Here is a 12,554-nt window from a genome sequence, read left to right as displayed (position 1 = left end):
GAGATTTGGATGTGTCCATAAATTGATGGTGTGGTCTGCAAAATTATGGATAGTTACGATAACTATCTTATTTGGTATTTTAAATGATGATCCTTATACATGTTTATGATGCCTTAATTATTTACATGTTTATAATTAGGTTACCATACTGGCTATATATATTCTCGTAAATAGAAAAGTAGATTTAGCTTACCATGTATAGCTTACTAAGATCACTCTAGTACATGATTGAAAACTCAGAAATTACCTGTGCTATATATCTCTACGTGTTTTGTTAGTTGATTGTTGATGTTTTCATTAGCTTGTTCTGCAAATTTGGGTTGAAAGTTTTTGGTGCGACTCTTTATTGATTGCTTTTGGAATCCATGGATGGATAGTTGTGAGAAAAAGTTTCAATTTGATAATTGTAGTCGATTAGTCCCACGTGTAAAAGCAAGCAAGGCTATAAAGTACCTACATATAGCCTTTTTCCTTGATGTGATAGTTGTAAGTAACTTAAATTATTTGATCGACACGTTCTTGGATACTCGTGGAGCATTGTTTATGCCTGACGGCTTGTCTGTAAATGTATATGCTTTTTAAAAATTTACATGACCGAAATTGTTAGTGATGTTGATATGAGTCGTGCAATGGGCTGCATGCTTATATCGTTGATTATTCTTGTTTCATAGCTGTATATCCCTTGATTATCTCTCTCAGGTTTTCATTATTGTATAGGCCTAGGATTAAGGGATCTGATTATGTTTATTAGACCCTAGAATTAAGGGATTTGATCATTCTTGGTATGTGTGTGTTTGTGTGTGTAACTCTCTTAGTGAAATAAACGTAAAGCATTTTAGAAATTCTCTTGTATTATCTTATCATCAACACACTTCTTGAATACTATAAGGGTGTAGCTTAGAATAGGCTAAAATGTAAGGTATCTACTCAACTAAAAGTTTTTACATATTATTACATAAGCTATGATTTCAGCTGAAAATTTCCCTCACATTAAACTAATTCATACAGCTGAGATGGCAGATAATAATAAAACATGGTCAAGAGAACACAATTATTTTAGAATTATTTGGGTATTTTATTTCCTACTTTGGTATGACCTAGTGTAGGATTTGGGGACCTGAATAGGCACCCATTTTTTCGAGTCGTAATGCTAGATGCTTGTCGAGTGAAATTTGATTTTTTGCATGTTTCCTTACTCTTGTGGATATGTCGACTTCTACTTTCCTTGTAGATTCAAGAAAGCTTCTTGTGGATTTCTAGGATTCTTTTCTTCACTAATTGTTGGGTGATATTTTGTTTTTGTTTTCCTTAAATCCTTTGGTAAGCTTGCGTTGCAGTCTTTTGTTTTGATATGCGTGATTTTAATCAGCATTTCAATTTTGTTTGTTGTTTCATCTGTTCAGAATGACGGCACAATTATTTTATCAATAGTGATGCACATCGTTCACGTGTTTGCTCTTTATGCTTATGTTTTGTGTTAACACATGCTCCTGCCCGTTATATTTTCCTAGATCTTTGTCGTGCTTTCCTAGGATGCCAATAAGGCTGTTATATGTTTTGCTGGCAATGATAGTTTGTTTTTAAACCTTGGATGTGTCTTTATACTGTGATTGTGCGATGCTCTTATTAGCGTTTCTTTAATGGGTGCTGGTAAGGATTATGAGTGTTATTTTTATCAATAGATGCACATAATTCACATAATTTGCCCTTTATGCCCATGTTTTGTGTTAACACATGCTGCTGCTTATAATTTTCTTCCAGATCATTTTCGTGCTTTTCTAGGCTGCCAATAAGGCTCTTACGTGTTCTATTGGCAATGATAGTTTGTTTTTAAATTTTGATGACTCTTCATAGTGTGACTGTGCGATGCTCTTATTAGCGTTTCTGTAATCGATGTTGGAAAGCATTATGAGCATTATTCAATTAGGAAAAAATTGTTGCTCCTGTAACTTGACTACACCTATTGGAGAAATCAGTTGAGAATATAATTGATTTGGCGACTGCCTTTATTTTTAACAAAACTAGTTTCCATTATATTCATGCAATGACTGTTTTTCTACTTTATTATGCATGGTAGATTGAATGGGTTCCCTTATAGATGCCTTATCTAATGAATTCATTTCCATTGGAGATGCCTTTGTGATGGATGGTTTCTGCACAATTGTGTTGGTTCATTTACATTTTCATTGTGTCACTTTCTACATGCAACCATTGATTTATTTAATTTTTATCTTGAGAGAATATATGACCTGAGTGCATTTGAGTAGTTAAGGCCAAATGATGAGTTTGGGATCTTTTGGTGAGTACACCTGCGCAACATTCATAGCGTTCCAACATTGTTTACCTTTAGGAACCCCATTAAGCTCTTTTGCTTCTATTCCTCACAGCTCATTTTGTTACATCACTTTTAGTCACTAATGTACTTGGATAGCAACCATGATTATTGATTTGAATGTTTTGTGCTCTAACCTTTTCAATTGTTAAGTCATCTTAATAGAGAGGTTCTCCGTATGGTTGCACATTTTGCCCAAACACTGTTGATTTTTCTTTTCCCATTTTTACTATGTTCTTTGTCTGCTCGGCTTTTTGGATTAGTTCAAGTAATCCTCACTTGGCTTCTTGCATCATTCCTATAACAACCCGTGACATCACGCAAGTAATTTACCTCTTCTATTCTATTATGTTAAATATTCTCTCTTATACTGTGTTCCCAATCTGCTAGACGATATGGCATAATCACTAGCAGTCTCTTGACCTTCTGCCATGGACACTTTATCGTTTGAATGATGTACTTGATATCAGTATGTCTTTCGAGCAACTTATTTCAGATGGATTCTAGAGACTAATTTCACAACTAATCTACAGCTTCTTATTTCTTTACACAAGACTGCTCAAGGCCACCTAATGGTAAGAAAGAGATGTCTGTTTTTCTTGTCGTGTCATTTGACCATACGAATCCAGAATTTTCTGCAAGTTTGTAGACTTTGTTTTACGGCCTTTTCCATTTTTTTTATGCAGCTTATAATTCATGGTGGTTGTATGCTGTAATAGTTGGTGGAATTGAAAAACGGAGAGACTTACAATGGACATTTGGTCAATTGTGATGCTTGGATGAACATCCATCTCCGTTTAGCTTTAATTTTCTTTAACGCTAATGTCCTTAATCTGTTTTAGAATCCAAAATTTCCCCTCCCTTTCCATGTGTTCATTTTATGTTCTTGACCCTGGCTTTTCTTGCAGGTTGCTTGATTTTTCTTGTGTTAACTGCTGCTTCCTCTTTCTTTACTGAAGACTGCTCAAGGCCACCCAATGGTAAGAAAGAGATGTATGTTTTTCTTGTCGTGTCATTTGACCATATGAATCCATAATTTTTTGCAAGTTTGTAAACTTTGTTTTATGGACTTTTCCATTTTTTTTACGCAGCTTTAATTCATGGTGGTTCTATGATGTAACAGTTTGTGGAATTGAAAAACGGAGAGACTTACAATAGGCATTTGGTCAATTGTGATGCTTGGATGAACATCCATCTCTGTTTAGCTTTAATTTTCTTTAACTCTAATATCCTTAATCTGTTTTAGATTCCAAAATTTTCCATCCCTTTCCATGCGTTCATTTTATGTTCTTGACCCTGGCTTTTCTTGCAGGTTGCTCGATTTTTATTTTTGCTCTAAAAACCATAGTAACAATCTCAACTGTCTTTGATTTGAAAACTTTCTATCTTTCTCCTGTTTTCTTTGACACTCTTAATTTTATTTTTCTTGTGTTAGCTACAGCTTCCTCTTTCTTTACTCAAGACTGCTCAAGGCCACCCAATAGTAAGAAAGAGATGTATGTTTTTCTTGTAGTGTCATTTGACCATATGAATCCAGAATTTTCATCAAATTTGTAGACTTTGTTTTACGGCCTTTTCCATTTTTTTATGCAGCTTGTAATTGATGGTGGTTGTATGCTGTAAGGGTTGGTGGAATTGAAAAAATGAAAGACTTACAATGGGCATTTGGTCAATTGTGTTGCTTGGATGAACATCCATCTCCGTTTATCTTTAATTTTCTTTAACCCTAATATCCTTGATCTGTTTTAGATTCCAAAATTTCCCGTCCCTTTCCATGCGTTCATTTTATGTTCTTGACCCTGGCTTTTTTTGCAGGTTGCTTGATTTTTCTTTTTGGCTCTAAAAAACATGGTAACCATCTCAACTGTCTTTGATTTGAAAACTTTATGTCTTTCTCCTGTTTTCTTTGACACTTAATTTTTTTCTTCTTTTGTTAAATGCATCTTCCTCTTTGTTTTCTCAGGACTGATCAAGGCCACCCAAAGGTAAGAAAGAGATGTCTGTTTTTCTTGTCGTGTCATTTGACTATATGAATCTAGAGTTTTCTGCAAATTTGTAGACTTTATTTCACGGCCTTTATCATTTTTTTTATGCAGCTTGTAATTTATGGTGGTTGTATGGTGTGTAAGAGTTGGTGGAATTAAAAAAAGGAAAGACTTTCAATGGGCATTTGGTCAATTGTGATGCTTGGATGAACATCTATCTCCGTTTATCTTTAATTTTCTTTAACCCTAATATCCTTGATCTATTTTAGATTCCAGAATTTCCCATCCATTTCCATGCGTTCATTTTATGTTCTTGACCCTCTCTTTTCTTGCAGGTTGCTTGATTGTTTTTTTTTGCTTTAAAAAACATGGTAACCATCTCAACTGTCTTTGATCTGAAAACTTTTTGTCTCTCCTGTTTTCTTTGACACACTTAATTTTTTTTTTGTTGTGTTAACTGCAGCTTTCTCTTTCTTTACTCAAGACTGCTCAAGGCCACCCAATCGTAAGAAAGCTGTCTGTTTTTCTTGTCATGTCATTTGACCATATGAATCCAGAATTTTCAGCAAATTTTTAGACTTTGATTTACGGCCTTTTCCATTTTTTTATGCAGCTTGTAATTCATGGCAGTTGTATGTTGTAACAGTTGGTGGAATTGAAAAACAGAGACTTACAATGGGTATTTGGTCAATTGTGATTCTTGAATGAACATCCATCTCCGTTTAACTTTAATTTTCGTTAACTCTAATATCCTTGATCTGTTTTAGATTCCAAAATTTCCCATCCCTTTCCATACGTTCATTTTATGTTCTTGACCCTGGCTTTTCTTGCAGTTTGCTTGATTTTTCTTTTTAGGTCTAAAAAGCATGGTAACCATCTCAACTGTTTTTGATTTGAAAACTTTCTATCTTTCTCCTGTTATCTTTGACGCACTTAATTTTTTTTTCTTTTGTTAGCTGCAGCTTCCTCTTTCTTTACTCAAAAGTGCTCAAGGCCACCCAATGGTAAGAAAGAGATCTCTGTTTTTCTTGTCGTGTCATTTGACCATATGAATCTAGAATTTTCTGCAAATTTGTAGACTTTGTTTTACGATCTTTTCCAAATTTTTTTACGCAGCTTGTAATTCATGGTGGTTGTATGATGTAACAGTTGGTGGAATGGAGAAATGAAGAGACTTACTATGGGCATTTGGTCAATTGTGATGCTTGGATGAACATCCATCTCCGTTTAGCTTTAATTTTCCTTAAACTTAATATCCTTGATCTGTTTTAGATTTCAAAATTTGCCATCCCTTTCCATGCGTTCATTTTATGTTCTTGACCCCGGCTTTTCTTGCAGGTTGCTTGATTTTTATTTTTGGCTTTAAAAAAATGGTAACCATCTCAACTGTCTTTGATTTGAAAACTTTCTATCTTTCTCCTGTTTTCTTTGACACTCTTAATTTTATTTTTCTTGTGTTAGGTACAGCTTCCTCTTTCTTTACCCAAGGACTACTCAAGGCCACCCAATGGTAAAAAAGAGATGTCTATTTTTCTTGTCGTGTTATTTGATTATATGAATCCAGAATTTTCTGCAAATTTGTAGACTTTGTTTTACGCTCTTTTCCATTTTTTTTTTGCAGCTTGTAATTCATGGTGGTTGTACGCTGTAATAGTTGGTGGAATTGAAAAACGGAGAGACTTACAATGGGCATTTGGTCAATTGTGATGCTTGGATGAACATCCATCTCCGTTTAGCTTTAATTTTCTTTAACGCTAATATCCTTAATCTGTTTTAGAATCCAAAATTTCCCATCCCTTTCCATGCGTTCATTTTATGTTCTTGACCTTGGCTTTTCTTGCAGGTTGCTTGATTTTTCTTTTTTGCTCTAAAAAACATGGTAACCATCTCAACTGTCTTTGATTTGAAAACTTTTTATCTTTCTCCTGTTTTCTTTGACACTCTTAATTTTTTTTTCTTCTTTTAAATACTGCTTCCTATTTCTTTGATTTGAAAACGTTCTTTCTCCAGTTTTCTTTGACACACTTAATTTTTTTTTTCTTGTGTTAACTGCACCTTCCTCTTTCTTTATTCAAGACTGCTCAAGGCCACCCAATGGTAAGAAAGAGATGTCTGTTTTTCTTGTCGTGTCATTTGACCAGATGAATCCAGAATTTTCTGCAAATTTGTATACTTTGTTTTACGCTCTTTTCCATTTTTTTTATGCAGCTTGTAATTCATGGTGGTTGTTTGTTGTAACCGTTGGTGGAATTGAGAAACAGATAGACTTCCGATGGGCATTTGGTGAATTGTGATGCTTGGATGAACATCCATCTCTGTTTAGCTTTAATTTTCTTTAACCCTAATATCCTCGATCTGTTTTAGATTCCAAAATTTCCCATCCCTTTTCATGCTTTCATTTTATGTTCTTGACCCTGGCTTTTCTTGCAAGTTGCTTGATTTTTATTTTTGGCTCTAAAAAACATGGTAACCATCTCAACTGCAGCTTTCTCTTTCTTTACTCAAGACTGCTCAAGGCCACCCAATGGTAAGAAAGAGATGTCTGTTTTTCTTGTCGTCTCATTTGACCATACGAATCCAGAATTTTCTGCAAATTTGTAGACTTTGTTTTACAGCCTTTTCCATTTTTTTTATGCAGCTTGTAATTCATGGTGGTTCTATGATGTAATAGTTGGTGGAATTGAAAAACGGAGAAACTTACAATGTGCATTTGGTCAATTGTGATGCTTGGTTGAACATCCATCTCTGTTTAGCTTTAATTTTCCTTAACCCTAATATCCTTGATCTGTTTTAGATTCCAAAATTTGCCATCCCTTTCCATGCTTTCATTTTATGTTCTTGACCCTGGCTTTTCTTGCAGGTTGCTTGATTTTTCTTTTTAGCTCTAAAAAATAGGGTAACCATCTCAAGTGTCTTTGATTTGAAAACTTTCTATCTTTCTCCTGTTTTCTTTGACACTCTTAATTTTATTTTTCTTGTGTTAACTGCAGCCTCCTATTTCTTTCTCATGACTGCTCAAGGCCACCCAAAGGTAAGAAAGAGATGTTTGTTTTTCTTGTCGTCTCATTTGACCATACGAATCCAGAATTTTCTGCAAATTTGTAGACTTTGTTTTACAGCCTTTTCCATTTTTTTTTATGCAGCTTGTAATTCATGGTGGTTCTATGATGTAATAGTTGGTGGAATTGAAAAACGGAGAAACTTACATTGGGTATGTGGTCAATTGTGATGCTTGGATGAACATCCATCTCTGTTTAGCTTTAATTTTCTTTAACCCTAATATCCTTGATCTGTTTTAGATTCCAAAATTTCCCATCCCTTTCCATGCGTTCATTTTATGTTCTTGACACTGGCTTTTTTTGCAGGTTGCTTGATTTTTCTTTTTTGCTCCAAAAAACATGGTAACCATCTCAACTGTCTTTGATTTGAAAACTTTCTATCTTTCTCCTGTTTTCTTTGACACCGTTAAATTTATTTTTCTTGTATTAACTGCAACTTCCTCTTTCTTTCCTTAAGACTGCTCTGGCCACCCAATGGTAAGAAAGAGATGTCTGTTTTTCTTCTCGTGTCATTTTACCTTATGAATCCAGATTTTTGTGCAAATTTGTAGACTTTGTTTTACGGCCTTTATCATTTTTTTTATGCAGCTTGTAATTCATGGTGGTTGTATGCTGTAACAGTTGGTGGAATTGAAAAACGGAGAAACTTACAATGGGCATTTGGTCAATTGTGATGCTTGGATGAACATCCATCTCCGTTTAGCTTTAATTTTCTTTAACCCTAATATCCTTGATCTGTTTTAGATTCCAAAATGGCTTGATTTTTCTTTTTGGCTCTAAAAAACATGGTAAACATCTCAATTGTCTTTGATTTGAAAACTTTCTATCTTTCTCCTGTTTTCTTTGACACCGTTAAATTTTTTTTCTTGTGTTACCTGCAGCTTCCTCTTTCTTTGCTCAAGATTGCTCAAGGCCACCCAATGGTAAGAAAGAGATGTCTGTTTTTCTTGTCGTGTCATTTGACCATATGAATCCAAAATTTTCTGCAAATGTGTGGACTTTATTTTGTGCTCTTTTCCATTTTTTTATGCAGCTTGTAATGGTGGTTGTATGCTGTAACAGTTGGTGGAATTGAAAAACGGAGAAACTTACAATGGGCATTTGGTCAATTGTGATGCTTGGATGAATATCCATCTCCGTTTAGCTTTAATTTTCTTTAACCCTAATATCCTTGATCTGTTTTAGATTCCAAAATTTCCCATCTCTTTCCATTCTTTCATTTTATGTTCTTGACCCTGGCTTTTCTTGCAGGTTGCTTGATTTTTCTTTTTGGCTCTAAAAAACATTGTAACCATCTCAACTGTCTTTGATTTGAAAACTTTCTATCTTTCTCCTGTTTTTTTGACAATCTTATTTTTTTTTCTTGTGTTAACTGCTGGTTCCTCTTTCTTTACTCAAGACTGCTCAAGGCCACCCAATGGTAAGAAAGAGATGTCTGTTTTTCTTCTCGTGTCATTTTACCTTATGAATCCAGATTTTTGTGCAAATTTGTAGACTTTGTTTTACGGCCTTTATCATTTTTTTTATGCAGCTTGTAATTGATGGTGATTGTATGATGTAACAGTTTGTGGAATTGAAAAACGAAGAAACTTACAATGGGCATTTGGTCAATTGTGTTGCTTGGATGAACATCCATCTCCGTTTAGCTTTAATTTTCTTTAACCCTAATATCCTTGATCTGTTTCAGATTCCAAAATGGCTTGATTTTTCTTTTTGGCTCTAAAAAACATGGTAAACATATCAATTGTGTTTGATTTGAAAACTTTCTATCTTTCTCCTGTTTTCTTTGACACCTTTAATTTTTTTTTTCTTGTGTTACCTGCAGCTTCCTCTTTCTTTGCTCAAGACTGCTCAAGGCCACCCAATGGTAAGAAAGAGATGTCTGTTTTTCTTGTCGTGTCATTTGACCATATGAATCCTGAATTTTCTGCGAATTTGTAGACTTTGTTTTACGGCCTTTATCATTTTTTTATGTAGCTTGTAATTCATGGTGGTTGTATGCTGTAACAGTTGGTGGAATTGGAAAACGGAGAAACTTACTATGGGCTGGTTAATTGTGATGCCTGGATGAACATCCATCTCCGTTTAGCTTTAATTTTCCTTAACCCTAATATCCTTGATCTGTTTTAGATTCCAAAATTTGGCATCCCTTTCCATGCTTTCATTTTATGTTCTTGACCTTGCAGGTTGCTTGATTTTTATTTTTGACTCTAAAAAACATGGTAACCATCTCAACTGTCTATGATTTGAAAACTTTCTATCTTTCTCCTGTTTTCTTTGACACTCTTAATTTTATTTTTCTTGTGTTAGCTACAGCTTCCTCTTTCTCTACTCAAGACTGCTCAAGGCCACCCAGTAGTAAGAAAGAGATGTCTTTTTCTTGTCGTGTCATTTGACCATATGAATCAAGAATTTTCTACAAATTTATAGACTTTGTTTTACGGCCTTTTTCATTTTTTTTATGCAGTTTGTAATTCATGGTGGTTGTATGTTGTAAGAGTTGGTGGAACTGAAAGGAGGAGAGACTTACAATGGGCATTTGGTCAATTGTGATACTTGGATGAACATCCATCTCTGTTTTGCTTTAATTTTCTTTAACCCTAATATCCTTGATTTGTTTTAGATTCCAAAATTTCCCATCCCTTTCCATGCATTCATTTTATGTTCTTGACCCTGGCTTTTCTTGCAAGTTGCTTGATTTTTATTTTTGGCTCTAAAAAACATGGTTACCATCTCAACTGTCTTTTATTTGAAAACTTTCTATCTTTCTCCTGTTTTCTTTGACACTCTTAATTTTATTTTTCTTGTGTTAGCTGCAGCTTCCTCTTTCTTTGCTCAAGACTGCTCAAGGCCACCCAAGGGTAAGAAAGAGATGTCTGTTTTTCTTGTCGTGTCATTTGACCATGTGAATCTAGAATTTTCTGCAAATTTGTAGACTATGTTTTACAAACTTTTCCATTTTTTTTATGCAGCTTGTAATTCATGGCCATTCTTCCAGGTGTTTCTTGAGTGGCTTGTAAGATAGGATGGATAGACTTATAGTCACAACACAAGAACTTTGAACTGTGAATTTGCTTTATTGTTTCTTCACGGGATAAATGAGTAGTCTGAGCTTCAGTTTTTTTGTTCTTGGCTTTTAATGTATTGTTAAACTATTGTGTCTTGTAATTAATGTTTGAAATCTATTTATCTGATTTGCCAGCCGATATCTTTACTGAAATCCTAGACGATGATGTTTTGGTCTTGCCCCCACATGTACTCGGTACTTACTGAGATAGGTGATGTTTCTATGCTTCCACTTAAGCATTCATCTTTTGAGAAGTGACATGCTCTCTTTTATTGGAACATATAGGTATAACTGGAGTGTGAAAGAGTTGCATAAAATGCTTCATTGGTGCATTGAGCAACTTCAGCAGTTCAGCCATATGAACAAGAAGGCACTAGATCAACATGAGGTAAGTGACGAGGCACTCCAGAAAAGGCAAGCTGAACTTGAGGCAAGTGACGAGGTACTATGGTACTGGATTTTAATGCTTAAATATCTTCTGTTTTACTTATTGTTTTTAACGTGGGATTATAATTGTAGTTTTGTGAGTATGAAAATGATATTTCTCTCATTCTTGATGCATGAGTACAGTATGTATATATACAGGTCTAGGATTAATCTAAATCCCTAGAATCAAGCTATAATTGAATGCATATAAATCAGCCCTGCAATCAGCCCTATAACTGACAGCCCTATAGTTGACTTACTCTATTTAGAACAATAATCAATCCTATAATTGATTTACTATATTTAAAACAATAATTTACTTATCTTTACTTCAACGACAAACATAAGCAGTAAAAAAGCAGACTGAGCTTGAGCTTGATGTGAAAGACCTGCTAGAGAGAATTTCAGGACATATCCAAGCCAAAGTATCAAACTCTAGCAAAGAGAAAAATGCTAATTATTTTTTGGGGATAAAGAATGTTGAATGCTTTTATTTAACATGTGCCTTGCTTTCAGGATGATGCTATGATTTAACGTGTGCTATGCTAAAATGTAAGGTATCTCCTCAACTAAAATTTTCCACATTGTTATCTAAGCTATAATTTCAGCTGAAATGGCCTCACATTAGGTTTTTATCCTCTACTTTCAATAAACTAATGCATACAAATAACATGGTAGATAATAATAAAACACGGTCTAGTAGATGAAGAATTTGCAAATAAGTAATTATAACATTATTATTTAAGAATTATTTGGATATTTTGTTACTTAAATTAATTTGTAAGGGATTTTATACCTGCTTTCATTTGAACTAGTGTAGGATTTGGGGGACCTATATAGGCACACATATTTTTGAGTCTTAATACTATATGCTTGTCGAGTGAAATTTGATTTTCTGTAATTACTTGTTTCCTTACTCTTGTGGATATCAACTCTTCTACATTAGTCGTAGATTCCTAATAATTCATTTTATTACATCACTTTTTATCACTACTATAATCAGATAGCAACCATGATTATCGATCTGAATGTTTTGTGCTCTAGCCTTTTCAATTGTTAAGACATCCTAATAGAAAGCTTCTCCATATGGTTTCACATTTTGACTTAAACACTATTGATTTTTCTTTTCCTGTTTTTACTAGGTTCTTTGTCTGCTTGGCTTCTTGGATTAGTTCAGATATTCCTCACTTGGCTTCTTGCATCATTCTTACAACAACCCGTGACATCACGTAGGTAATTTACGTATTATGTTAAATATTCTCTCTTAGAGTTGTGTTCCCAATTTGTCAGACGGTCCGGCATAATCACTAGCAGTCTCTTGACCTTCTGCCCTGGTCACTTTATCGTTTGAATGATGCACTTCATATCAATATGTATTTTGAGCAACTTATTTCATGTGGTGGTTGGGTATAATAACATATTAAGTCTAATAATTAGGCACCTTCATATCAATATGACGTGGTGGCTTTAATAAAGAAGTTGAAGTTTTCTCCTAATTTTCCCCTAGGATTTGTACAGGTTAGTTCTCCATCGAGCTTGTTCTAACTGAAATAGTATTGATACAACAAAAACTTTGATTTGAGTTTTGAGTTTTGGTCTACACACGATTGAAAACTCAGTAATTACCTGTGCTATATATCTCTACGTGTTTTGTTAATTGATTGTTGATGTTTTCATTAGCTTGT

At 34.3% G+C, this 12,554-nt stretch overlaps 1 long non-coding RNA gene across 1 annotated transcript; it reads left to right on the top strand.

The window, feature by feature from the left end:
• Positions 1 to 5,482: 5,482 nt before the first annotated feature.
• Positions 5,483 to 7,530, top strand: LOC133706369 (uncharacterized). The gene is made up of 5 exons (XR_009844504.1): positions 5,483 to 5,690; positions 5,779 to 5,827; positions 5,939 to 7,213; positions 7,308 to 7,348; positions 7,461 to 7,530. It is a non-coding gene; the product is annotated as an uncharacterized LOC133706369 (long non-coding RNA).
• Positions 7,531 to 12,554: the final 5,024 nt, after the last annotated feature.

Source organism: Populus nigra, chromosome 11 (assembly GCF_951802175.1).
Source record: "Populus nigra chromosome 11, ddPopNigr1.1, whole genome shotgun sequence".
In the NCBI taxonomy this organism is placed as follows: Eukaryota; Viridiplantae; Streptophyta; class Magnoliopsida; order Malpighiales; family Salicaceae; genus Populus; species Populus nigra.
This window is presented reverse-complemented; position numbering and strand designations above follow the sequence as displayed.